Source organism: Trachinotus anak, unplaced genomic scaffold (genome assembly GCF_046630095.1).
Source record: "Trachinotus anak isolate AG129_WGS33_773 ecotype Australia unplaced genomic scaffold, CSIRO_AGI_Tana_v1 ptg000033l, whole genome shotgun sequence".
Lineage (NCBI taxonomy): Eukaryota > Metazoa > Chordata > Actinopteri > Carangiformes > Carangidae > Trachinotus > Trachinotus anak.
In genome coordinates, this window is record NW_027273884.1 from 1,738,939 (window position 1) to 1,762,170 (window position 23,232).

The window sequence follows — 23,232 nt, forward strand, 5'->3', positions numbered from 1 at the left end:
AGCAATAAAAACAGTCAGAGTGCTTCAAAGTGAACAGAGGGGGGTTGTGGTCAGGTCAACTGCTGTTTTCCAGCACTTTATTTCCCCAAAGCAGACAGTACACATGCCATAACTTTAAATCAAATTCCATTTATTTGCCTGTGCAAGTGAGCATCAAACAAACTCTCCTCCATACAAAGCTACGGCCAACGTACCCACCAGCAAGAGTCCTGAGCCGCCCTGCCTGCTCCACTGAAGCAGCTCAGCGGCTAAAAGTAGCAGAGGTTGTACTCGGCAGCTCCCAGATGTCAGTGTGAGCTGAATTATATGAATGTGGTATATTTAGGATAAAAAAGAAAATGTTCACTTATTGAGCACTTGCTCATATGGCAGCACACTTGGAAAATACTTCAAAAAAGATTCAATCAACCGCAAGAGCAATGAAAGCAAGAAATGGTGTGCAAAAAAACAACAACAACAAGAAGGTCAAAAAGATGTAGTCTGAGTTCTTTTTATGTAAATTAAATTTAGAAGTGTAGGTAGTCATAGTCTCGTGGGCGGTTGCTGATACAGAAAAATGCAAAAAAGATCATTAAGATTTACTAGGATTTATTGCCTAGACTTAATACTTTCAAAAATATTTTGAGAACTAAGATTTATCATTCATTGCAGGTCATTTAAGTGAAGCAGTTTTAATGACCGCAAATGGTTCATCTGCAAAACTTGAAAGTGGAGGAAGGATTCAAATCTGCAGTTCCATCCAAACATAGGCTAAAGCCTTAAACTGTTAGATTGAGACTGGGAGTTTTGCTTGAGATTTTACATATAAATTGGTTATTTTTCTCTCTATCAAAACACAATTTGATTGACTTTAAATGTCTGAGTGAAAACTTCATCAACATCTTCAGAGGGTTTCTGTGCCAGTGCACTGTCTGTTTCTCTCAGTGACTCAATCTGTGTCAGGTGGAATTAGGAGGAAAATGATACAAATGAGTGCATTCAAGTATTTAGCTGCACTTTGATACCTGACTCTGACATAATGAATTGCACACATGGAAAGTTATATACAAATGTCTCTGAAGTAGTCTCATGCCTACCTCACTGTGCATGTGTGTGTGCGTGTGTGTGTACATGCATGTGCTATGTTGCCTTTAATGTGTCAGGGACTTATCAATAGCCACTGGCTAATCACCACAGTATCTAGGTTAAATACAGATCACCACTCTATGTATGTGTGTGTGTGTGTGTGTGTGTGTGCACATTTGTTTGCAAGTGTGTACATGTACAAACAACACAATAATTAGGCTAAATACAGCTAATACCTGTGTGTGTGTGTGTGTGTGTGTGTGTGTGTGTGTGTGTGTGTCCTCTGCACGCCACTGTGTGTGATCACTTCATAATAACCTCGGAGTGTGACTTATCTAAATTTATCCATCAAAAGCTACTTGTCACTTCACAATCAGAGAATCATTCAGTGGCCACTGTGAAAGATGATATGTGTGTCTGTGTGTAGGTATGTGTGGGTGTGTGTGTGTGTGTGTGTGTGTGTGTGTGTGTGTGTGTGTGTGTGTGTGTGTGTGTGAAATATGTATAAAAAGCTGCAGAATTAGATGCTGTGATTTCTCTGAAATGTTATGGTTTTATCTAAAAATATTCCAGTTTCAACGCGTCACAGATATAACATGAATAATTCATCATTTCAGTATTAAGAGGCATCACCGTAATTATTAGAAGTGAGTTTTTTACCACTATTATTTCAAACTTCACATTGAATTGAATTTATAAAAGGCTTTGATGAAGTAAATCACAAAATAAGCTAATAATATCAGCTCCTCTAGTGTCCCCTAAAATAGTTAAGTATGTAACAGTTTTGTGGATTTGTTTACAAATTATGTACAATCAAAGCTCATTAGCCCGGAGTACTTCCCCTCAAAACTGTTCTAATACATGCAGTCATTTTGTCTTGGTTCAAAAGGGCAACCGGTTTTTAATATCAGCTGTACTGAAATGAGGCCAGTCCTCGAGAGATAGAGAGAGAGGATCAAATTTGAATTACCAATGCTGTGGACATTCAACTGGAGCTTAAAACTCAATCTGTCGACCTCAAAGGGCCACAATTATTGACACATTGCGTGTCTGAAAGCTGGTAACTGGATTCACCTGCCCTACAAAGGAGCTAAAACACTCTGCATTGCTAGATAAAATGTGACTGTTATAAAATCACAGCACAGTTATTTTTATGGTGCTTAGGTTTAAGGTAACTGCTATAGTCTCACATCAGCCATGATATGCAAGTAAACTGCGTTTCAATTCTAAATCTGTGATCCTGCTGCTGGAGGAGCCACATGACGGCCATAACTGAGGCCGAGCAGTCTGTTAATGCTACACAGTAACAAAGAGGAGCTCTCCATGGTGCATCTAATGACAAGCATGGGGATGCTAAGCTCAGTATCATTAAATACAGAAGAATAAGATGTTCTGTCCCTCCACCCAGTTCCATAATAATAATAATAATAATAATAATTGATATAAACAGGGACTGGCCCACAGTGATAAAGTGACATGGATAATTGAATTTAAGACAAACCACCTGTGAGGATGCAGCATTTTAATACCATAAGAGCAGACAGACATAAAACGATAAGAGAAATGGTGAAACATATTTGCGTGAAAGGTTAGCAATTAGGTTTGTTTTAAAATTTAAAAAAAAAAAAAAAAAAAAAAAAAAAACTTGATATATTGCAAAAAGGTTTTTGCACTAAGCAATGAAAACAAAATCTGAGACAGTTTAAGTGTCACTTAAATTTACACTAAAGCTTTTGTTTCACTGAAGAGGTGAAAAAAAGCAGCAGACAAAAACAACAGCTCTGTGTGGAGCAATGAGGAGACTGTAAGCTCCTCAAATTCATATAAGAACTAACATAAATGTCATATGTCTATCATGGTTTCCACATTACTTTCACCACTTGAGCTTTGACTGGACCTCTTTTAATCTCTTTATTACATGCTGTTTAATGGCACCCAACTGGAATTTGCATAACAGTGGTGGATGGAACCTCATATTAATTTGCATCTTTTGCAGATTTTCTAAAAATTCTGTAAAAAATGTGGACTACATTTGGATGGAAACCAAACTATTGCCACTTACAGAGCATAAGTGGGTCTTCTTAGTAAATGACTGTGGTGGAAGATGTCTGCCATTTGCTGAACAAACCCTGCTTTTGATTTGACACCAGTCAATTAATTATTTATGGTTGACCCAAGGGTGTCAAGATTCAGTTTATACACCAAGTACCAACCTCTAGTTTGCCAGAAAACAGAAAATCAGTACTGATTTACACATTTCTTTTTGGAAAAGGTGCCCATCAGGGAGAATCAGACATCAAGCAGGCTAACGACCTGCTAGTTGATGAAAAGGTCTTACTGCCGTTGTTACACATTTCTTCAGTTTCTTGTTCTTTATTTTTTACTTTTGCTTTTATCCTTTTATCCTAAGATTTTCCTGCATTTTCTTTTTCATCTTTGTTAAACCACATGCCTTTTAATCTTCAGCTGAAGCAAGTCTCAGTTTGCAAAGTTTTTCTATTTTTTTTTTCTTTTTCCTTAGGTAAGTCTCGCTTTGATAGCATTTGGGAAGTTTTGTTGTCTGGCCAGTGGAATTATTTTCAAGACTGTTCTAGTTAAGGAAAGTGAGTGTAGAGCTGAGCCGATCTGTTTACAACCACGACCGACCAAGGAGCCAGCAAAGTCTGCATTGCCCACCAACTTCTGCCTGCTTGCAAGAATCATCATCAGTCAACCTCTGCTCCATCAATCCTGGAGTGAGGCCCAATCAGCTGAGCCTGCTATCTGACCCTTGTTGCTCGGCAACTGTGTGTCCTTATTTCATTAAATTGTCAAGCAAAAAAATTGCTGAGAAAGGGCACTAGTTACTACAGCAGAACACAGCAGTGCCTACAGACTGTTATGGCCTTTTCTCATTATTATTCCTGAGAACAACATGAAGTGATGTTGTTTTCAAAACAAAATAGTGTGATATTAACTCTAATTACCAATGGAAACTTGACATAGGGCTCTCACCACCCACTGGATCAGTTTTGCATACCTAGCAGATGAGAAAAGTGGAATTAATAGACCCGTCGACACACATAGAGTAGTAACATAGCTGCTACAATGGAATGAGTACAAGAGAAAAAACTGAGCCAAATGCTTTCAGTTAACAGTACTGGACTGTAAAATTTAGATTTGTAGATGGTCTTTTTTATCGATAATATTTTGCCTTTTACAATGACTATCATCCATCAGCCCACATGACTCTGTCTGCAAGTTGTATTTAAGTCTACAGCCTCTGCTGACAGTCTGTTTGTAAGACACACATGCACACACGCACACACACACACACACACACACACACACACACACACACACACACACACAGGTCATTAAGAGGGTGTAGGTAGCGCATTTCCTGTGGAGGGAGTTGACAACATATTTCTCCAGTGAGTACAGTCATCGACGTCCATATTTAGACAACCACAGTGCACTTCTTGTCTCAGTGTTCCACATACATCAGCAGATAACAAAGGCATCATGGGACAGATGGATGGACAGAAAAGGAAGGAGAGAGAGAGTGAAGAGGAATTTGGAATGTAGTGGAGCACAAACCCACCTAGTCTCATTTTTTAAATCTGGTTGTGTGTTGTCTCCAAAGATTATATTTATATTGGTATTTGCAAATCACTTTTTACGTCACAACACACTGAATGACACACATTTCAGTCATTATCCATGTGTAATGACTTGAATGAATATCACCAACCCTCAAAATTGTCTTTTACCTGGTACAAAAACTCTGAGTCAGTCTAAAAATCCCTTCATTGTAATAAGGAGATAGTCAGGTTTATGTCTGCAGGTCTGCTTCTTAGGTTTTTACATGATGCAAATGAGCATGTGACTCCTCTATTGACGAGATGAAAAACCACGGGAGAAAAACATCAGATCTATGTGGACTAATTAGGAGACTGCGCTGGTGCTATTCTAATTACGGCATGTTGTTGTGCCCACTTCCTGTGCAATGGCACGATGGCATCCGCCTGAAGAATTTGTGGCACCAGCTGTTTATCTCAGCGAACCAACTCAACAACAACAATATCAAGTGCTGGATGGAAACATGCCTTAATTTGCATTTTCTTTGGTTAAAATATGTGCTACATTTGGGTGTAAACTAGGGTTGCGTGATCTTATCCATAGTTAGTCCTATCGTCACCCTGTGAAATAGCTAAATTAAATTCAATATTAAGTTAAATACAAATAATGCATTAATCTGAAAACAAGCCAAATATTGTCCTGACATTGGCAAAGGCATAAGCTGTTGGTGATGGCTCTGATGATCATTGTCCATCAGCACCACCCTAATGGAAACCCAGCTAGTCTATACATTGTAATGAAGTAACTATTGATCTGACAGAAACACTGATACATAGAACATGAGACAATTGGCAATGTATCTCACACCAAGCATTAGTAAGTCATTATCACATCTACATACACCAAACATACAGACCTGTCCAGACTGATGACGGACACCCAAAAAATTGTGAAGAAACAGAAAGAAAACAACTAAATCCTCTAAAGAACAGAATCTCCAGAACCTGAAAAACCTGCAAATGTAAAAGTAAAGTTGACAGTGGTACTGGTGGCAGATGCACCACTCAAAATTCAGACAGAGGCAGGCAAAAGCATGCTTCTCATTATTACTGCTGGTTTTACCTGCTGAAAAGTTAACTGTGACTGCCAAATTCTATTAGCTGTACCTAGCTAGCAACCGGTAACTGAAATTAACTCTGAGTCAAAAACTTTAGAGGCTTGAATAAACAGTAAACATTTGAATTATGGTATGGTTTCTATGTCTCACTTAAACACGAGGAAAAGATCTGAAGATGAGGGAAGCATGTTAGCTGCTCACATTGCCCTCAACTTTGATATGGCAGGTAGTGGCATCCAGCAGCTGTGTTCCTCCAGCTTTCTAACTTATGAATAGGAAGCTTTCAAACATGACCTTCAACCCACAAAAGTAGTTAGCTAATGAGCCTCAAAACGTTTTAAATGCACAGTATCACTTATTCTACAGCCTCATCCAGTCACTGTTTGGCGAGTAACTTAGCAAACAATTATTCAGCTCTTAATATTCTCCATGAACAGCCGCACAAAATAACGCAACTTGCCGGTTTGATGGCTCTCTGTGTGGATCTATGCAACAACATTCTTCTTCTGGCATTTTATTTTACATTTTTTTAAGAAGCTGTGTGATCATGTACTGAGGGGTGGCCTCTGGACATGGGCATGGATGTGGGTATAGTATTATCTACTTAGCTCAGGCCTACATTTCACACATTGGCAGTGTACAAATGGAAATAGTTTGAAATGGCTTTTAAAGCACTATGGGGCACTGCTGTACTTTACTGACAACCAAAGTAAATAACACTAGAAATAATAAGCAGAACATTATGCAGAATGCAAGGTAAATGCAGATTAAATTAGAGCAGAGTGACCACAAAATGAGCACCCAAAAACACCAGTGTTATCCTTTTATCACCACCACCAAAAATATGAGCAAAACGCACTCTTTCTGCGAAGAATTCAGGATGTGCTGGAGTATCTAGTTTTACCACTGGAAATACACAGAGGTGAGAGAATGAAGGTATACACAGAGGTGTATTGAGAAAGAAAGACATCTGCAAAGACAGGCAGCGAAGAAAACAGCAAGCCAAGTCAGAGAATGCAGAGACAAAAAGATAGATAAGAATGAGAGTAAGAGAATAAAAACCTTACAATGCTGAACCTCGGTGCTAGCAAGAAAGACAGAGAAGCAGAAGAGGAGAGGAAACTGACCAGGGGCTGAGAGACAAATAAAAAAGAGGTACCTAGCAGGAAGAAGATGAAGGAAAATGTGAGAGCAGAAAAACAGAGTGTGCACAACAGAGACCGAAACTATGAGGAAGTGCTAGACATGTCAGTAGAGACATTTAGCTTAAGGGAAGGAAAAATAGCATCTGCAAGCTGTCTGACTGAACACATTGGCTTTTAAAGGGAAACTGAGCGAACACAAATGTGAAGAGTCTGGTTTACATTAATGAAACAGCTCCATAAAAAAAGCACAAGAGGGAATATATATCCAGTAATGTTGCACAAACTGCTTTGTGTATTATGTTAACTGCAGATGTGACACGGCAGTGTTCACAGCAGTGAAGTGATTATTTTGTATTCACATAGGGTAATTTCTGTTGAATGCCTTTCACCAAACCTCATACAATTTTTTACAGCATATAATTGTTATATTTAGTTTCTTCTTGTCTGATATACCCCCACAGCCCTTTCAGAGAAGCTCAACACCATGTTCAACATGCGTTCATTTGAATGGAAGTAAATGACTGCTGGTGGAGGCAGTACAACTAATCCGTTTATCCATTACTTTGTATGTTGACTTCTCTGCTCACTTCCTCACTATTTCTTGTGCATTCTCAATCCCAACATGGGTGTCATGATTTTACACTTGACTCAGGTCTAGTATCGGGTATCATAATATCTACTGTATAAATAGCAGCAATTTTACAGTTTGAAGTTCCTACATAAGCACTTTCACAAGGTACTTATTGTATGTACGTGAATCTGCACACACCAACACACACCACGCAGATACATTAGTGTGTACCAGCTGCACACAGAGTGTTCCTCAAGGTTGCGATGCTGATATAGATAGATATAGATGTCAGAATCAGACAACACAGTGTGAAGTGTGTGAAGACTACAGAGAAAAGAAAGTGATAGTTATGACGCTGAGAGGAGCGGAGGGGAGATAGAAGCTGAAATGACAGAGATAGTAATAGAAAGAGAGAGAGGTGGAGGAGAGGGAGATGGAAAAAAAAGGCAGAGAGAGGGCACTGCAGAGAGAAGACAAACTACACACAAGGTTGACCATACTTGAGCAGTGCTTGTATCATATGTGTAAAAGACATGCAAACACTGTGTCTATGTAATGGGTTTCTTTAAAAGCAAAGACAGAACATAATTATTTGAATTTCTGAAATTTCTGGGAGGTATGACTGAACATCGGTCCACCACTTTGACACTCATCAAAAGGGTTGACGTTTAAACTTACCCAGTGAAATATCTCCACTTCCACTGGATGGATTGGTGCTTTTTTTCCCGATATATACTGAGCACGTGTTTGCTGCTTTTCTTTGAATCTTCAGTCCAACTCATCCCACACCATCCCAAGTGGGTTTAGGCCGGGTGATTGCGGAGGCCAGGTCACCTGATGCTGCACTGCTTCACTCTCATGCTTGGTTAAATAGGCCTTACATAGCCCGGAGGTGTGTTTCAAGTCACTGTCCTGTTGAAAAACAAATGCTGGTCCCACTAAGTGCAAACCAGGTGGGATTGCATTTCACTGCAGAATGCTGTGGTAGTGATGCTGGGTAACTGTGCCTTCAATTTTGAATAAATCGCCGACAGCGTCACCAGCAAAGCACCAGTCACACCATCACAGCTTCTACTCCATGCCTCACAGTGGGAACCACACATGGTTCCCATCAGTTCCCCTTTTCTGGGTCTCACAAAGAAACAGCGGTTAGAACCAAAAACCAATTTGGACTCTTCAGACCAAAGTACCGATTTCCACTGGTCAAATGTCCATTTTTTTGTGTTCCTTGGCTCAAGTAATTCTCTTCCTCTTATTGGCAACCCTTAGTAGTGGTTTCTTTGCAGCAATCTGACCATGAAGGCCTGATTCACCCAGTCTCCTCCAGACAGTTGATGTTGAGATGTGTCTGCTAGTTGAACTCTTTGAAGCCTTCATGTAGGCTCTAATCTGAGGTGCTGTTAATTGGTGATTTCTGAGGTTGGTAATTCTAGTGAACTTTTCCTCTGCAGCAAAGCTAAGTCTTGGTCTTCCTTTCCTTTGATGATCCTCATAACAGCCAGTTTCATCATAGCAATTGCAGCACTTGAAGATACATTCAAAATTCTTGCAATTTGGATTAACTTTTGACAAGGCACACCTGTTCATCGAAAAGCATTGGAGGCAACTACCTTATGAGGCTGGTTAAGATAATGCCACTATTGTGCAAAGCTGTCGTCAAGGTAAATGGTGGCTACTTTGAAGAATGTAAAATAAGACATATATTTTGTTTTTTATACACTTTTATGACACACACAAACACACAAAAACAGTGTGGTCTAAAACTCTGAGACGACTTTCCCATTCACTTGGATACAATCCATTAACATTTTCCATTTCCTTTAACCTTTAATAATTTGAAATGTCATCCGGCATAAAAAACATGAAACCCAGCCTCTGTCTGTGTCCCCAACCTCACAGTCTCTGTCCATGTTTGTCATACATCAGTGGTTTCCAGCCAGGCTTTTGGTCTTTCACTATAAAATAAACAATTACTGTATGCCTATACTCACATCCTGTTTCACAGACTCCATTTTCTGCTGCTGCCTGCAGTGAAAGAACAACTGAGAGATACAGAGAATGGCCAAGAAATTTAGAGAGGAAGTCAGAGATAATACAACCGTGCCCAATGTGATGAGGCAGTGATACAGAAACTTACTTACTGTACCAACGATAACGAAACCCTGAGGGGCATCCTTTCTGAAATAGCACTGCATCTCAGAATCTCATAAACAAGCAGAAATGGCCCTAATACAGCAGAAACAAAAGGGGGATGAGGAGCTTTGTTTGTTTGATATATAAAATCATTTCATTCAAGTATTCAGCAAAACAAGCATGTGTTCTACTTTTAAACCTCAATGAAACGGTGCCAAAGTAACAGGCACATCTTGCTGTCGTTGCTATGAACAATGAGGACATGGTCAAGATGACTGTTGGCTCCTATCATTGTGGCACAGTTTTGTTTATCCTCGAAATCAAAATTCAGTTTCTCCTAAACACCACTCTCTGTCCACCTTCCTCCCACTTCCAGGTATTTCCTGTAAATTCTGCTGCACATAAATTCCCATCATGCTTTCTTATTTTCAGAATCTGAGATTGTAAAAATATCTAAACGGTTAAGTCCATTTTTACTGAAGATGAGTTTTATTCCTCAAAACAAATATTATTTGTGGTGTGAAGCAAATATCAGCAAAGCAGATTTAGTGTGTGATTTGTGGGGCTATTAAAAGTGGTGGAATATAATGTACAGAGCAGTGGCCTTGTCAGCTCTTTCAGCTTTTGTTCCTATGCAACAGTGTAATTAATTTTTAAAGTAATGCAACACTAATTTACAGGCCTTAAAATATAAATTACATCCCAATTAAATCTGACCTCTGTAATTCTCCAAAGTCCTTCATCAAACTTTGTACAGTGAAACAGCAGAAGTTACTATAATTGCACCTGTAGACCAGCAGAGAAAAACCAAACCAAAAGGTTTTACTTAAAATGAATTATCAACAGTATCTGGGGTTAATCAGCCATCTCCTCTTGTTTTGCATCTTCCAATATTCTGTGTCTATTTTTGTCAAACTAAACATTTTCATTAGTGTGTTGGGATACGTGAATAATAATTAATTGAAAGGTCAAGACAATGAAAAGTCTAAGAACTCTGTACTTATTCCATACTGTCCTACTTTTTCTTGTTGTGCACTTCCTTCAGAAATAAAATTTCTGTCATGACTCACACTGGTAGCTTTTGTTGATATTCAAGAATTTCTTTCAGTGGAGGCTAAAGAGAGTCGCTATCTGAAAGTGACAAGACGGGCCGGGGCTAGCTGGTTAGCATGCTAACTTCAGCCGAAGAAAAGACGTGATAGAGACAAAAGTTAATACTGGTGTTGCTTTCAACTGCTAAGGACGGCTCTTGGTTAGTAAAGGAATGAAGTTTGAGGCTTTCATGTTTCTTCTAGACTGGTAAGTAAACAGCTGCTAATGCTAATGTTGGCTATGTAGCAATAGCAAATTGTTCAAATAGCTCCTTTAAGGTCTACTAGTTGTTGCATTAATGAAGCTTTGGTGAAAGTTCAGTGAAGACATTTTCCCTCACACTCTGTCTTTATTCCTCCATGGGTGAATGTTTCGCTTCTGCTTTTCCACTCAAAATCCCTACACGTTTCCAAGTCACCATCCATGACCAAAGACCGTTCTGATGGTGTTCCTCGAGCCAATCACTCCTCGGTTCTGGTTCTTTCTTGCAATTGTGTCATTCTGTCTTTGGGACCTGCACCATCACTACCATGACCTCCAGGATGTCCAGGAAGATTCAACTGAAAGTTCCCATCATCCATCTGCTACTGCCGCCTGCTTGCTGATATTGATATAGACACTGTCATGACATGATTTTACAAGTCTTACACTTAACTTCTAAAACCTTAAAGTAATTTGCCCTTATACTTGTTTTGTTTGTTTCAAAGTTATTTTCTTAAAGTACAGATGAGATGCCATGTGAGATTATATCTGTGTCCATCTGTACATCCTATATTGGGTATCTGTGTCATGCTGGGAGTGTTTGGCTGCTGCTGATGATTGGGGGAAACAAAAAGGAAAGCAAAGACTACTTTGGAAGTGTTCAGCATGACTAACAACTTCGCGCGAAAGCAACAGCGGGAAGGAGATAGCATGAGAGAGAGAGTTTCAAGCATGACTAACTAAATACCTCAGGGTGTGTGTCTTATGTATTTGCATTTCCTCTAATGTATGAATTATCTCCCTCCCTTTGGTTTCTTTTCCCTTTTATCTCTCCTCTCCTCTCCTCTCCCCTCATCTCCTCTCCTCCACACCTCCTCACACCTATTATCCCATGGGGCCAGAAGCGAAGCAGGGGGAAGAGGTTAGCTTGGTGACCCAGGCTCGGCCGGCCCTCAGCAGGTCTCGGCTGCCAAACTCCCCCCAGGGATCCAGGCAGTCTTTCAACTCTCATGGAGAGAGCATATCTCTCTCTCTCTCTCTCTCTCTCTGTCTCTCTCTCTCACACACACACACACACACACACACACACACACACACACACACGCACATACACACACACACACACACATAGCCTGATGAGATTATCACACACACACACACTCACAAGCTGCCAGAGAAGGAGGTAAGGAGGAGGTTAACGAAGGAAAGCAGCAGATGAGGATTGTAGAGAGAAGGATGGGATGTGATCAAGAAAAAAAGCAAAATGAGGCCGAATGGAAGATGGGATGAAGACGAGAGGAAAAATGATAAGTGGCAGTGGGTACACATTTCAAAAAGGAAAAAGAGGAAAAGAAAAAATATGAGAGGTAAGAGGAAATAGGTGAGAGAAGCAGAGGAGCAGAGAGGGTTAGAGCAAAAATAAGAAAAGAAAATTGTGTCAAATTTTAAAAAGTGAATAATGGACAAATACAGAGAAAAACTACAAAAGAGGGAGAGAAAAAGTGACTCAATCTGTACCTTTGGGCAACATCTGAAGAGGGTGATGAAAAGGTCAAACCCATCCACCCACCTTTTCATCCATCTACTTCCTCCTCACGTACTCTCCCCAACCCCCCATCCATCAATCCATTCTCAACGCCTTGTACTTTCAGTTGTCCATTCACCCTTCTCTCCTCCGTTTTTATCCATCCATCCATCCATCAAAGTGAGGGGACAGAGGGAGACTTACTTGACTTTGACTTTGATGTGTTTTGCTGAGCAGTCGAGGGCTTCAGCACATACACAAACACATACACACACACACACACACACACACACACATACATATATATATATATATACACAATGGAGCTCCAGCTCTGAAGAGAGCATTAGTTCAAGTTGCTGTCAGAAGCTGGAGGGTTGTGGGTTGAATTCCCCCATCAGTGTAGAGGCCTCTGAGTGAACGCCAAAGCACTGAAATGTGAGGCACTTTGTTCATTAAACAGATGAAACAAACAGAGGCTGCTGTTTGATCTCTCCTCTCTCCTTGTCTGCACCTCACACACTCCCTCTCTCCCTCAAGCACTGAGAAAAAAAAATGCTAAACAGGTGCTGAGCTAGGTGAACTGAAACACACATATGCACACACATGCTATCTTAGCAGTATACTGTAGATACTGTACTGTTTGTGTGCATTCTCCTCTGTGTTCAATAATGCTGTCACTCATTCACTTTATTGAAAATACTTTTGCCATGAAATGAAAATAAAATTAATCATTACTGACTTTCTTCTGTATTGAAAGTGATCCAGTTGATTTGTGTATGTGCATCCATAGCAACAGTGCACATAACACATGAAAATCATATTTACAAGTCAGTCTGTGACAAAAGCTTTGCACATTTAAAACATAAAACCTGATGAAGCCATTAGGGCTGCAAATAAAAATAATTTTCATGATCGACTGTCATAAATTTCACAATTAATAATTATTTGGTATTATTATTTGTTTGGTCTAAACAATATCAGAATATAATTAAAAATTGTCCATTATAATCATAAAACTAGTTGTCATGTCTGACCAACAGTCCAAAGACATTCAGTTTACCTTGACGAGTGACCAAAAAAGCAGCAAATCATCACATTTAAGAAGATGAAACTTGCAAATGTTTGGTGTTATTCCTAGAAAAACAACTTAAAAAAAAAAAAAAAGATTTTTAAAACAGTTGCTGTTTATTTTTCTGTCAATCAACTTATGAAATAATCAAATCATTGTCTTAGCTCTTAATTTCAAAAAGATCTAAATAAAGATACCGTTTTGTGAAATGCAGAATCCAGTGGTTTTCGTACTAAAGACTAATATATCTTCTGCTGCGACTATGACTTTAAAAAAAAATATCTGTTTCTGTTGAGTGTCCCAACTTTGTGTAATTTCAGTTATAAATCGAACCACTTTCCATGGTGTTGACAAATTGTGCAAAACCTTCTTCTTTCATAGACATGTGTCCCAGGAATTGTAGATTACCACTGATGTGTCAGTTTAGAATATTTCTGAGCAGCCTGACTTACTCTGAATACAACAACATATGGCCCAGCTCAGACATGTTGTGACAATACTATCGGCCTGTAAACAAAAGCAGCCTAAACTGAAGGGGTGAAGTCTGTGGCAGACTACAAGATGATTACACAAGCCACATACATACAACTATATGAAATGTTTACAATTTTACATTTACATAAGCATTAAACCATAAATACAAGTAACTAAATGAAGAGGTCCAGGTATTAATGGGTGATGATAAACAGTGATGCTGAGACCGTGAAAGACATGACAAAGACATATATGCCTTCATTGGTCCAAGTCAAGAGCGCTGGATAATATGCTGTGAGAATCCTCCACCTCTGGCTATGATTATATTTCAGCAAACACCCTTTATATTCATGTGTGTGCCATTTGTTCTGGTCAGAGCAGATTTTACATTTGCCTGAGGCATTGTTAAAAATGTATGGCATATACACACACACACACACACACACACACACACACACACACACACACACACACACACACAAACACACACAGATGCATACACATCATTCTCTGCATCTCATCCTCTATCTCTGCTTTGATTAATCCAGTCAGTTTTGAGAACACAGCGTCAAGGTTGAAAAGCTACAAAGATTACAGCTTCAGACATAATTGGCATGTTTCACAGACAGACAGACAGACAGACAGACAGATAGAGAATACACTCTTGACTCTTTCTCTTCCCACCTACTACATCCCTCTCTCTATCCTCTCCTCCTGCCTCTTTCTAGCTTAGTTCAGCACTCAGCCACATCCCAGAGGGACATATCAAGGTTAGAAGTGTAGATCTAAGAGCCAGCTGAAGAGCAGAAAAGGGATGGCAGGCTGGGGAAAAGAGAGAGAGGACAGTAGGGAGAGGGACTCAGCAGCAGCACAGTCTCGAGGGGTGAGGAGGTTAGAGGTGGATCTCTGACAGAGGAAGCCGATATGAAGATGAGAAGCTGGCATAATCTAGCCTGAAAACAATAGCAGGGAGATAAGAGATGATGAGAAAGGCCAGGTGGCAGAAAAAAAGTGGGCCAGAATGAATCGTGAAGATTTATTAGCAAAACGGAAGAGCAGTCACACCAGTGGTTAGGACAGGCAGAACTGATTCTTACTGAAACAACAAAAGTGAGCTAGCTTCATTTCCACTGTACATTCACGCTTCCTTAAAGCATGATTGGTGGGGACCACAGGGCAAAACAGGACTAATCCAATTTCCATGGCAAACTCACAGACAATAACAGGTAACATTCGTAATAACATTCAGGTTTCCACTGCAGGGCCATATATGGTCAGACATAGCCAAAATGCTAACGTAGCTTCCACTAGATCTCCATTTCCACTATAAGGCCAAACTAAGTTGGCCTGGCATCCAGGTGACAGATCTGAAGCCCGTTGCATCGACCCAGATCTAACCTGCTCTACTTGAGCAACCCAACTCAAACCCTGCTAAGCAGCATCAGAGCATGGTCTTTGCTAGCACAAAAAAGAGGCTAGCCTGTTCTCTATCTCTCTATCTCAGAGTTTGAACAAGTTTAGCAAACAGTGCTAAAAGGAAGACATTTCTATAACAAGCTTCCATAGCAGAATCATCAAAGGAATACATGGACGTCGACACACTGAGAAATACCCTGATTTTGGTTTCTTGCTGAGGGTTTAGATGAAAGGATCGTTGCCTCTCTCATGTCTGCCTGATAAATATTAGGGTGAAGCCAGATAACAATTAGCTTAGGTTAGCTTAAAGACTGGATGCAGGGGAAACAGCTAACCTGACTCAGTTCAAAGGTAAAAAAAAAAAAAAAAAAATCCACCAATCAATAACTTGAAAGCTCACTTTTAAACACATCTCATCTCATTTCTTAAATAAATGGATGGTTAAATAATAAAATCTGTACTGTGTGTTAACTAGTGAGCTTTAGAGGTGCTTGTCAGTGGATTTTGTAATTTTTGGACAAAGCCAGGCTAGCTGTTTCTATCTGTTTCCAGTGTTTATGCAAAGCTAAGCTAGTCACCCTCTGGTTGTAGCTTCACATTTTAAAGATACAGGTGTTGTCAATCTCATCTAACTCTTAGCAAATATGCAAAAAAAAGCAAAATGTTACCACATTCCTTTAAGCAATACATACATACATCCATACCACAGACCAAAACGTGACCTTACCTTCAGAGACGTAAAAGTGGATAACACTCTGCTTCAGGATTCACATGTTACTGTGGCTATAACATCATGGATGAGGGAGCAGGCCCAAAATCGTCTGGTTTCACTCACTAGAGAGGAGGAAATAAAGGAAAAATGAGATTTCAACACTGGACTCGGATCAGAAGTTCAACAAAACTATAACAGAAAGAGATACTTTGGAGAGTTGCATTCTGAGAGCTTATTACATTTGTAGTGTTGCACAGTAAGAGATGCACAGGATTCTCCAGCACTGCCTGTTCAAAAATAGATCTCTTGACAATAAACTGCTTGTTTGGTGTTTTACTGAGGACTAATGCATTGAAATTGTGCAACACCAAGAACCAAGAGGAAGTGCGCTAACACACACGCACACACACACACACACACACACACACACACACACACACACACAGGAAATCTGCCCTCACATGCTGTTGCTACTGGATATCAATGGCTTGAACAACCCTGACCATTGATCCAAAGATATCCCTCTTCCACCCCACCACCACCTCCCTTCCCTTCATCCTCCCCCACCTTCAGTTCTTTTTATCCCATTTTTCCCCATTTAGATTTTTCCTCTTCTCCTGCCCCATCCATGCTACACGTCTTCCCTCTATTCCTCCCTCCCTCCCTCCCTCTAACTTTTCAGCTTTCCCTCCTTCAAAGGACAGGGCTGAAACAAAGGCAGCTTCTGTACCAGCTGAGCCAGCAGGGCAGAGGGAGGGATGGGAGGGATGGAGGGAAGGATCAAAACGAGACGAGGAGGAAAAGAATGAGGGCAAAGAGTGCAAGGGAGGGTGAGTAGGACACAGCTAAAAAGACAATGAAGCGGGGTCATGGGGATGGCAAGAGTGAAAAAGGAGGGGGGACCTGAAGACAAAAAGGGAGGTTACCAAAAATGTATGAAGGGAGGTAAAAAAATGTACAAAAACAAAACAAAACAGGAAAATAGGGATGAATGTGTAAGTAAAAAGGGAGAAAACGGGAGATAAAGCTAAAGATGCAGAGGAGCGTTTGCTCTCACATCTATCGAGTGGTGATGTGTGATATCAGCAGGATCTCTCACACACAAAGAGTTATCACACTCAGCCTTTAATGAAATCTGCCTAGAGCAGCACAAACACATGCACTCCATTTGATCACATACAGAATATCTACCTTTCCTCAAGCTGCCATCGGTTTGCTATCACAGGTATGACTGTGTATACACAAGTTTTTATGTGAATAATCACATTTTGTGCTGGTATAAAAGAAAAAAAAAATTATTCAAAACCTAATTAGACAACATGTTTCAGTTCAGCTTTAAAATGTTTGATGGAGAGATGGGTGGGTAGATACTGAGTAGACAGACCCTGAAGGTAACATGAACTGAAAGATGGGTAAGGGTTGTGATTTATTAATTCTCGGCTCTCAGTATGACCTTGGAAAAACGGAAAAGCCATAATTACATACAGTGATGTGGAGGTCAAATAGTGCCTCTTTGTCAGCAAATCTGCCAGGAGCAGCAGAGGTGACTGACTAGTGTTAATATGCAGGACCACACCCTGAATGCAAGGGCAGGAGCTTTAAATCCACCGGGTACTGGGCAAAGAGATATGCATGCACAGGATACACTGTATTGTATTTACTGTATTGTATGAACTATGCTGGCTCAGTTTTTTTAAAGATGCACTGCAGCCGAATAACACAAATTACTTCATAATTGTCTCTTTCTTCTCTAAATATTTGTAGACTCCTAAAATTCTTTTAAAATCCTAAATACTGTTCCAACCTGAATGTGACCCTGGCAGAAACACGCCGACAACTAAAAAGTGGAAAGTGTTCTCGAAATTTGCCTGCACAGCAGAATCTAGTCCAAGGCTATTATGTAACTTCACATCATACTTTGTTGCAGCAGCTATTTACAGACACAAACAGACAAACAAAAGTCATATAGCTAATCCGATCTATCTCATCTGTCGAAAGTATAATGTTGGTTGTTTGCTTTTATCATAAAAGCTTTTGCATCCTTGTGAAATGTTAGTCACAAATATCATGTCTGTCACCATCAAATCTATTCGCAACAGCAGCAGCAGCATTAAACTTTGATGAAATCCATAACAGCACAAAGCATTAAAGTTGCACCAGAAAACAGCATCACATAAACTGTGGGTCAGCGGTTAGCTTGTAAATCCCCAGTGTGAAAAGATAACTGGTGCAGTGTCACCCTGTGTCCCCACAGCCAGTCTACATTTGCTCAGTTTTGGTCTGGTCCTTGCAAAGAGTGCATGTAACCATTAATGAGACCAGGCACCTGGGGCGAAATGCCACTGTAACTTTACATGGGTGCCTGATGATGATGAAAGCTTTGAAGAGCCCCTGTGTGAAACAAGAATCATAATTCAGTCCACAGAAAAAAAGGTCTCCTAAAAATAATTACTTTCAATTATTCAATATCTTATGTAACTCCAAACGAGGAAAAAGGCATAACTAGGCTGCACAGCTGCAGGAAGTCTGCTGACTTGCTGCTTTGTTTAGTCTTTATTTCAGAGTTCACGGCATGGGTAGTGGACAGAGACTCTGCACACATCACAAAATGACGGTTCTTCCAGTGAAAATGAGGGTTTCATGCACCGGCCAGTCATCGCAACATGATATCAGCATCATTGTTGCAGTGCAGACAGTAAGTTCTCAGGCGTCTGTCGGGTGGTTTGCTGATACATGGGGCTGATAGTGGCAACTTATTGAAGCTAATTTAGTCAAACTGTTTTGATTTGAACAAGTAAAACCCACCATGTGAACTAACTTCAAAAACTATGACAAAATACAAATAAACAGTGCTGGGCAAGTTACTTCAATAATGCCATCACTTACTCATTAAATATTAGTCACTGACAAAGTAATTATAATACTTACTAATTACTCCAAAGTAAATCGTTGTATTAATTGTAAGGTGCCTTTCATAACTCACGTCACATCTTCTGTATCTAATAAATGTACAAAAAACAAGACTTTGTGGTTGAAAGTTTTTGTAAGTTTTGTCTGTCGCCAAACATGGTTTCTTGACGGGAGCGGCGGGTGCTGATCGTCACTTGACAAGACTTTCAGCCATCTTTGTGTTTATAAGAGGTTATAATACGCCCTCTGAGCAGCACTACGTCATCAAGACAAACTGCAGGCTACAGTGAGTCACTACCAGAAAGTGACGTGAAGTAGAAGAAAAGATGTGATAGAGACAAGAGTTTACATTTTCGTTGCTTTCCACCGCTGGAGACAGCTGTTGGCAAAGTAAATGAAGTTTGAAGCTGAACTCATAATGTTTCTTCAAGACTGATAAGTAAACAGCTGTTAGTGCTAACGCTGGCTATGTAGCAATAATAGCTCCTTTTATGCTGCCAGGCAATTTTTAGCAGCGTGCGTTAGCTTAGCCCTGGCAACATTTGGATGGAAATCTGGCTACGCTGAAGCTGCAGGGTTCACACACCCTGAACAAAAGCAGGTTATTCATGACTGAGGCCTTGCAAACCAAAATTCAAGCAAGGCTACCAGTAGATAGGTAGCAGCTAGAAGGAGACACATAAAAAGTAACCAGCAGGCACACATCTGTTCTGGTAGAGGATAGCTGCTTCAAAACACCTCCTGACCAGCAGCAATCTGTCCTCTGAATACACTAAGACAAAACTGATATTGTCACTGCATTAAGCATCCAGTGAGGCAGCAAACAAGCCAAACACACAAAGTGTTGAAATAAGCGCTTCAGTGGGATTAGTAACTGTACTGTATTTGCGGCACTTTAAATTAAAATCTGTAATGCCTTGTGGCCCAGCACTTCTAATTAAGATGTACAATACTAGTTGTGGAGTTTAGAGAATTAATTAAGCAAACAAACCAAGTCTAATACAGCGACTAAGAAAGATGGGTTGTTTTGTTGCATCTCCACCTTGATGGACATGAGTCGTAGATGGTTAATGTAGGGAAACTGTATCTTAACGGCAAATAGTGTTTTGATTACTGAAAGAGGTTATAGGTGAGATCCAGAGTTTGTGTTTTTTTTAAGTTTTCTGATGAGACAAGCTCCTAAATTTGGCAACAATGCTGTCTCTGTGGACAGTCACGGCCACTGGTCCAAAATCCCAGAGATTTCAAAGGCTAGAAAACCCTTTGTTGTCTCCATTAAACATGATGCTAAAGGTTTAAATGTTTTTGTATCTCACCTATACAGCTAAAAAAAGTCTTTACCTATAAGAGTAGATCACTTGAATAATCTCTGTTATCTCCTGTCTTGAAAAGAACGGAAATAGCAACATAGTCTCCACCCAGGTACCTTATCCTTATGGGATCAAATCTCTGAAGTTGGTTTGGTGCGTAAAGCTGCATAGATGTAAAACTGCCAAGCCAAGCATAACAAACACTTTGTTTGTGTGACTCTGTTTGTTTGTGTGTATGTGTGTGTGTGTGTATCTGTGTGTGTAAGAGTGTTTGTGTGTAACGGTTGACCGGGTCCATGGATAGAGTCCATTGCCAGCCAGCCAGCCATCGAGTCACTCCTCTGAATTATTGAAACAGGTCAGTAAGCAGGAGAATAGCGTCTGAATATGTGTGTGTGTGTGTGTGTGTGTGTGTGTGTGTGTGTCTGTGTGTGCGTTTGCAATTGTCTGTCTGTGTACATCACTGCACTGCAGATTCACAGCTTAAGCTTTCTGTTCTACCCAGAACTACATAGAGAGAATTAATGGCTGCGCCTTCTATTCATCTCTAAGCTTATAAATAGAAAACAGGAGTGTAGTCAAGTAGACTTTTCGTACAAATGTAAAATATTGCAAATAGTGGATTAGGTGTGTTTCAAGTAGCTGTGCTTCCTGCATACAGAGCTCAATCAGAAAATACCCACCAGGAGAAGCAGTAATGAACACAGTCGTGTTTAATAGTTCTTCAAAAGCCCCTCTGACTTTGCAGGAAGCTCCAGAACGTCGTGGTCTCGTTTTATTCTGCTTCTCATTGTCCTGTGCTGTTTTTTTTTTTCCTTCAACCAAACAACAGCAAGAATAAATACCATGGGAAACCAATGTTACTGGATGAGATAAATATAAAGACGGCAGGCAGAGCTTCTGATCTGTGCTGCTGCCATATTTAACACACCAGTGGAACAGATGCACAAACAAGTTGTTGGAATTTTTGTATTAATGTTCTTTTAATATGAGTTGCTCTCTTTAGATTTGTGTTTGGATCCCTGTAGCCATTAGCTAAGACAACAAATATTGTAAGGAAATGTTTCCCAACTAAAACATCTAAATTGGGTCGAAAACCATTATTTGTTAAGTACAGTTAAAACAGCCACCAACTGCAACACAAACTAACAAATCAAACAATAATTAGGACATCTGGCGCGGCTCAAATATTAACAGAGACACTATAAAAAGACCATGTGATGCATTTAACGAATTCTCTAACATGTAGAGAAGAGATTTGAGGCAAATTAGCCCAGAGGTTGACTTTGAGGGAGCGATATTCACGTCAGAAAACGTCTCATGCCCTCTCATCTTCAGGCTCTTCGTACTTTCTTTAATCTGTTTTGGAAGGATTATCGTCTGTGCTGCACACCAGTAACTGTATGTCTTCATAGTTATCGCACAAACACACACACACACCCACAGATGCAATCATCACATTGTCACGCAGTTCAAGAAAACAGAACAAGCTTTCCTCAGTTCCATTTTCAGATGAATAACTGCATTCACTCCTTTGATTTTACATCTATTTGTGCTTATACTATTTAAGCACACTGCATGACAGCTAGAATAAGCCAAGCTGTTTTTCTTGGATATACAACATTTTCATCCACATAATCTCTAAAAAAAAAAAAAAAAAAGAAAGACAAATTGAAGCTTGTGGGGCAGAATCTGCATAATTTGGATGAAGCGTCTTTGTTGGCTAAAGGTATTTGCATTTTCACAGCACTTGGCCTGGAGGCTATCCTTTTATCATCACCATAAAGATGCTAATTGTTTTGTTTGCATATTCTTTCCTAATTTCATTTCTTTTGTGTTTGATTTTACACCTTTTATCATTTGTGGATGCAAACCTCCATGTCCTCTCAGTGGCAGTAAAGATCAAGCTGACTCAGCACCATGTTATTTTTGCACAGCCACAGAAAAAAGCTGGAATGGATAAGGTGTATACAGTGAACCTGAAGATGAGTAAGTCTAATAAGTGCAGCAGTATCTTCAAGTCAAACCCACTCAGTAGTAATAGAGCACAGTATGGACGCTCCCACGCATTTATTTACACATATTAACTCATCCAGTCACTCAGCACAGAGCTGGTGGAGGACTTCAGAGAGCACTTATATAACTGAGGTGTGGTCAATCACTGGTGGTTACACAACTCAGCTTGTGTGAGTGTGTGCGTGTGTGTACCTGAATTGGTATTTTAGCAAATGCATACTCTATAAGTTTAACTTGGCTCACTGTTGCAAAGCTACAACTTTCACCAGCTGTGAAACTGGATTCAAAGCAAATTAACTACGTGCCCACTGAACAACAGCAACACATTCACACTCATCACACACATCAAAAACAATGCTGTTAATGCAGACAACACAACAAACAACAGCTGTGGCTATGTTCAAAATAGGGCTGCACGAAATGGACTCCAGCTGCACAATTAATCGAAATATAATCGAAATCGTAATATGGCCAAGTGCAATATCCAGAGCTGCAATTTTTTTTGATAAAGATGGAATATGTAACAACATTGCTGTGCATTGTTAGCATCATAAGTGTTGTCACAAGGGATGTAAGGGAACATGCTTGTTTGGAACAACAAAACAAAAATTGCATCCTCATCATTTTTTTTTTTTTTTTTCAGTGAAAATGAAATGTGAAAACTCCAACTGAAATCATGACACATATCACAATCGCAATATCTGCCAAAATAATCACAATATGATTTTTATTGCACATCATGCAGCCCTAACATGGACAAAATTTCATACCTCAATTTTTACGCCGAATATCTCCATAGTGATATGATATATGATATGGTTGTGGCCGTTCCACCCTGAACACGTCCGGTCAGAAGCTAAGCCGGGTCGGCTCGGTTAACACTTGATATGACTATGGGTTCATTACAAAATT

The 23,232-nt window shown here is 39.9% G+C and overlaps 1 protein-coding gene across 3 annotated transcripts in view; it reads right to left on the reverse strand.

Moving 5' to 3' along the window:
* The window catches only part of lrfn5a (leucine rich repeat and fibronectin type III domain containing 5a), a 120,165-nt gene that overhangs the window by 44,754 nt on the left and 52,179 nt on the right, over positions 1–23,232 (reverse strand). For all 3 annotated transcript variants that reach the window (XM_071471376.1, XM_071471374.1, XM_071471375.1), the window contains one exon: positions 16,100–16,206. The gene's annotated coding sequence lies outside the window, so the exon portion shown is untranslated. The remainder of the gene's footprint in view (positions 1–16,099; positions 16,207–23,232) is intronic.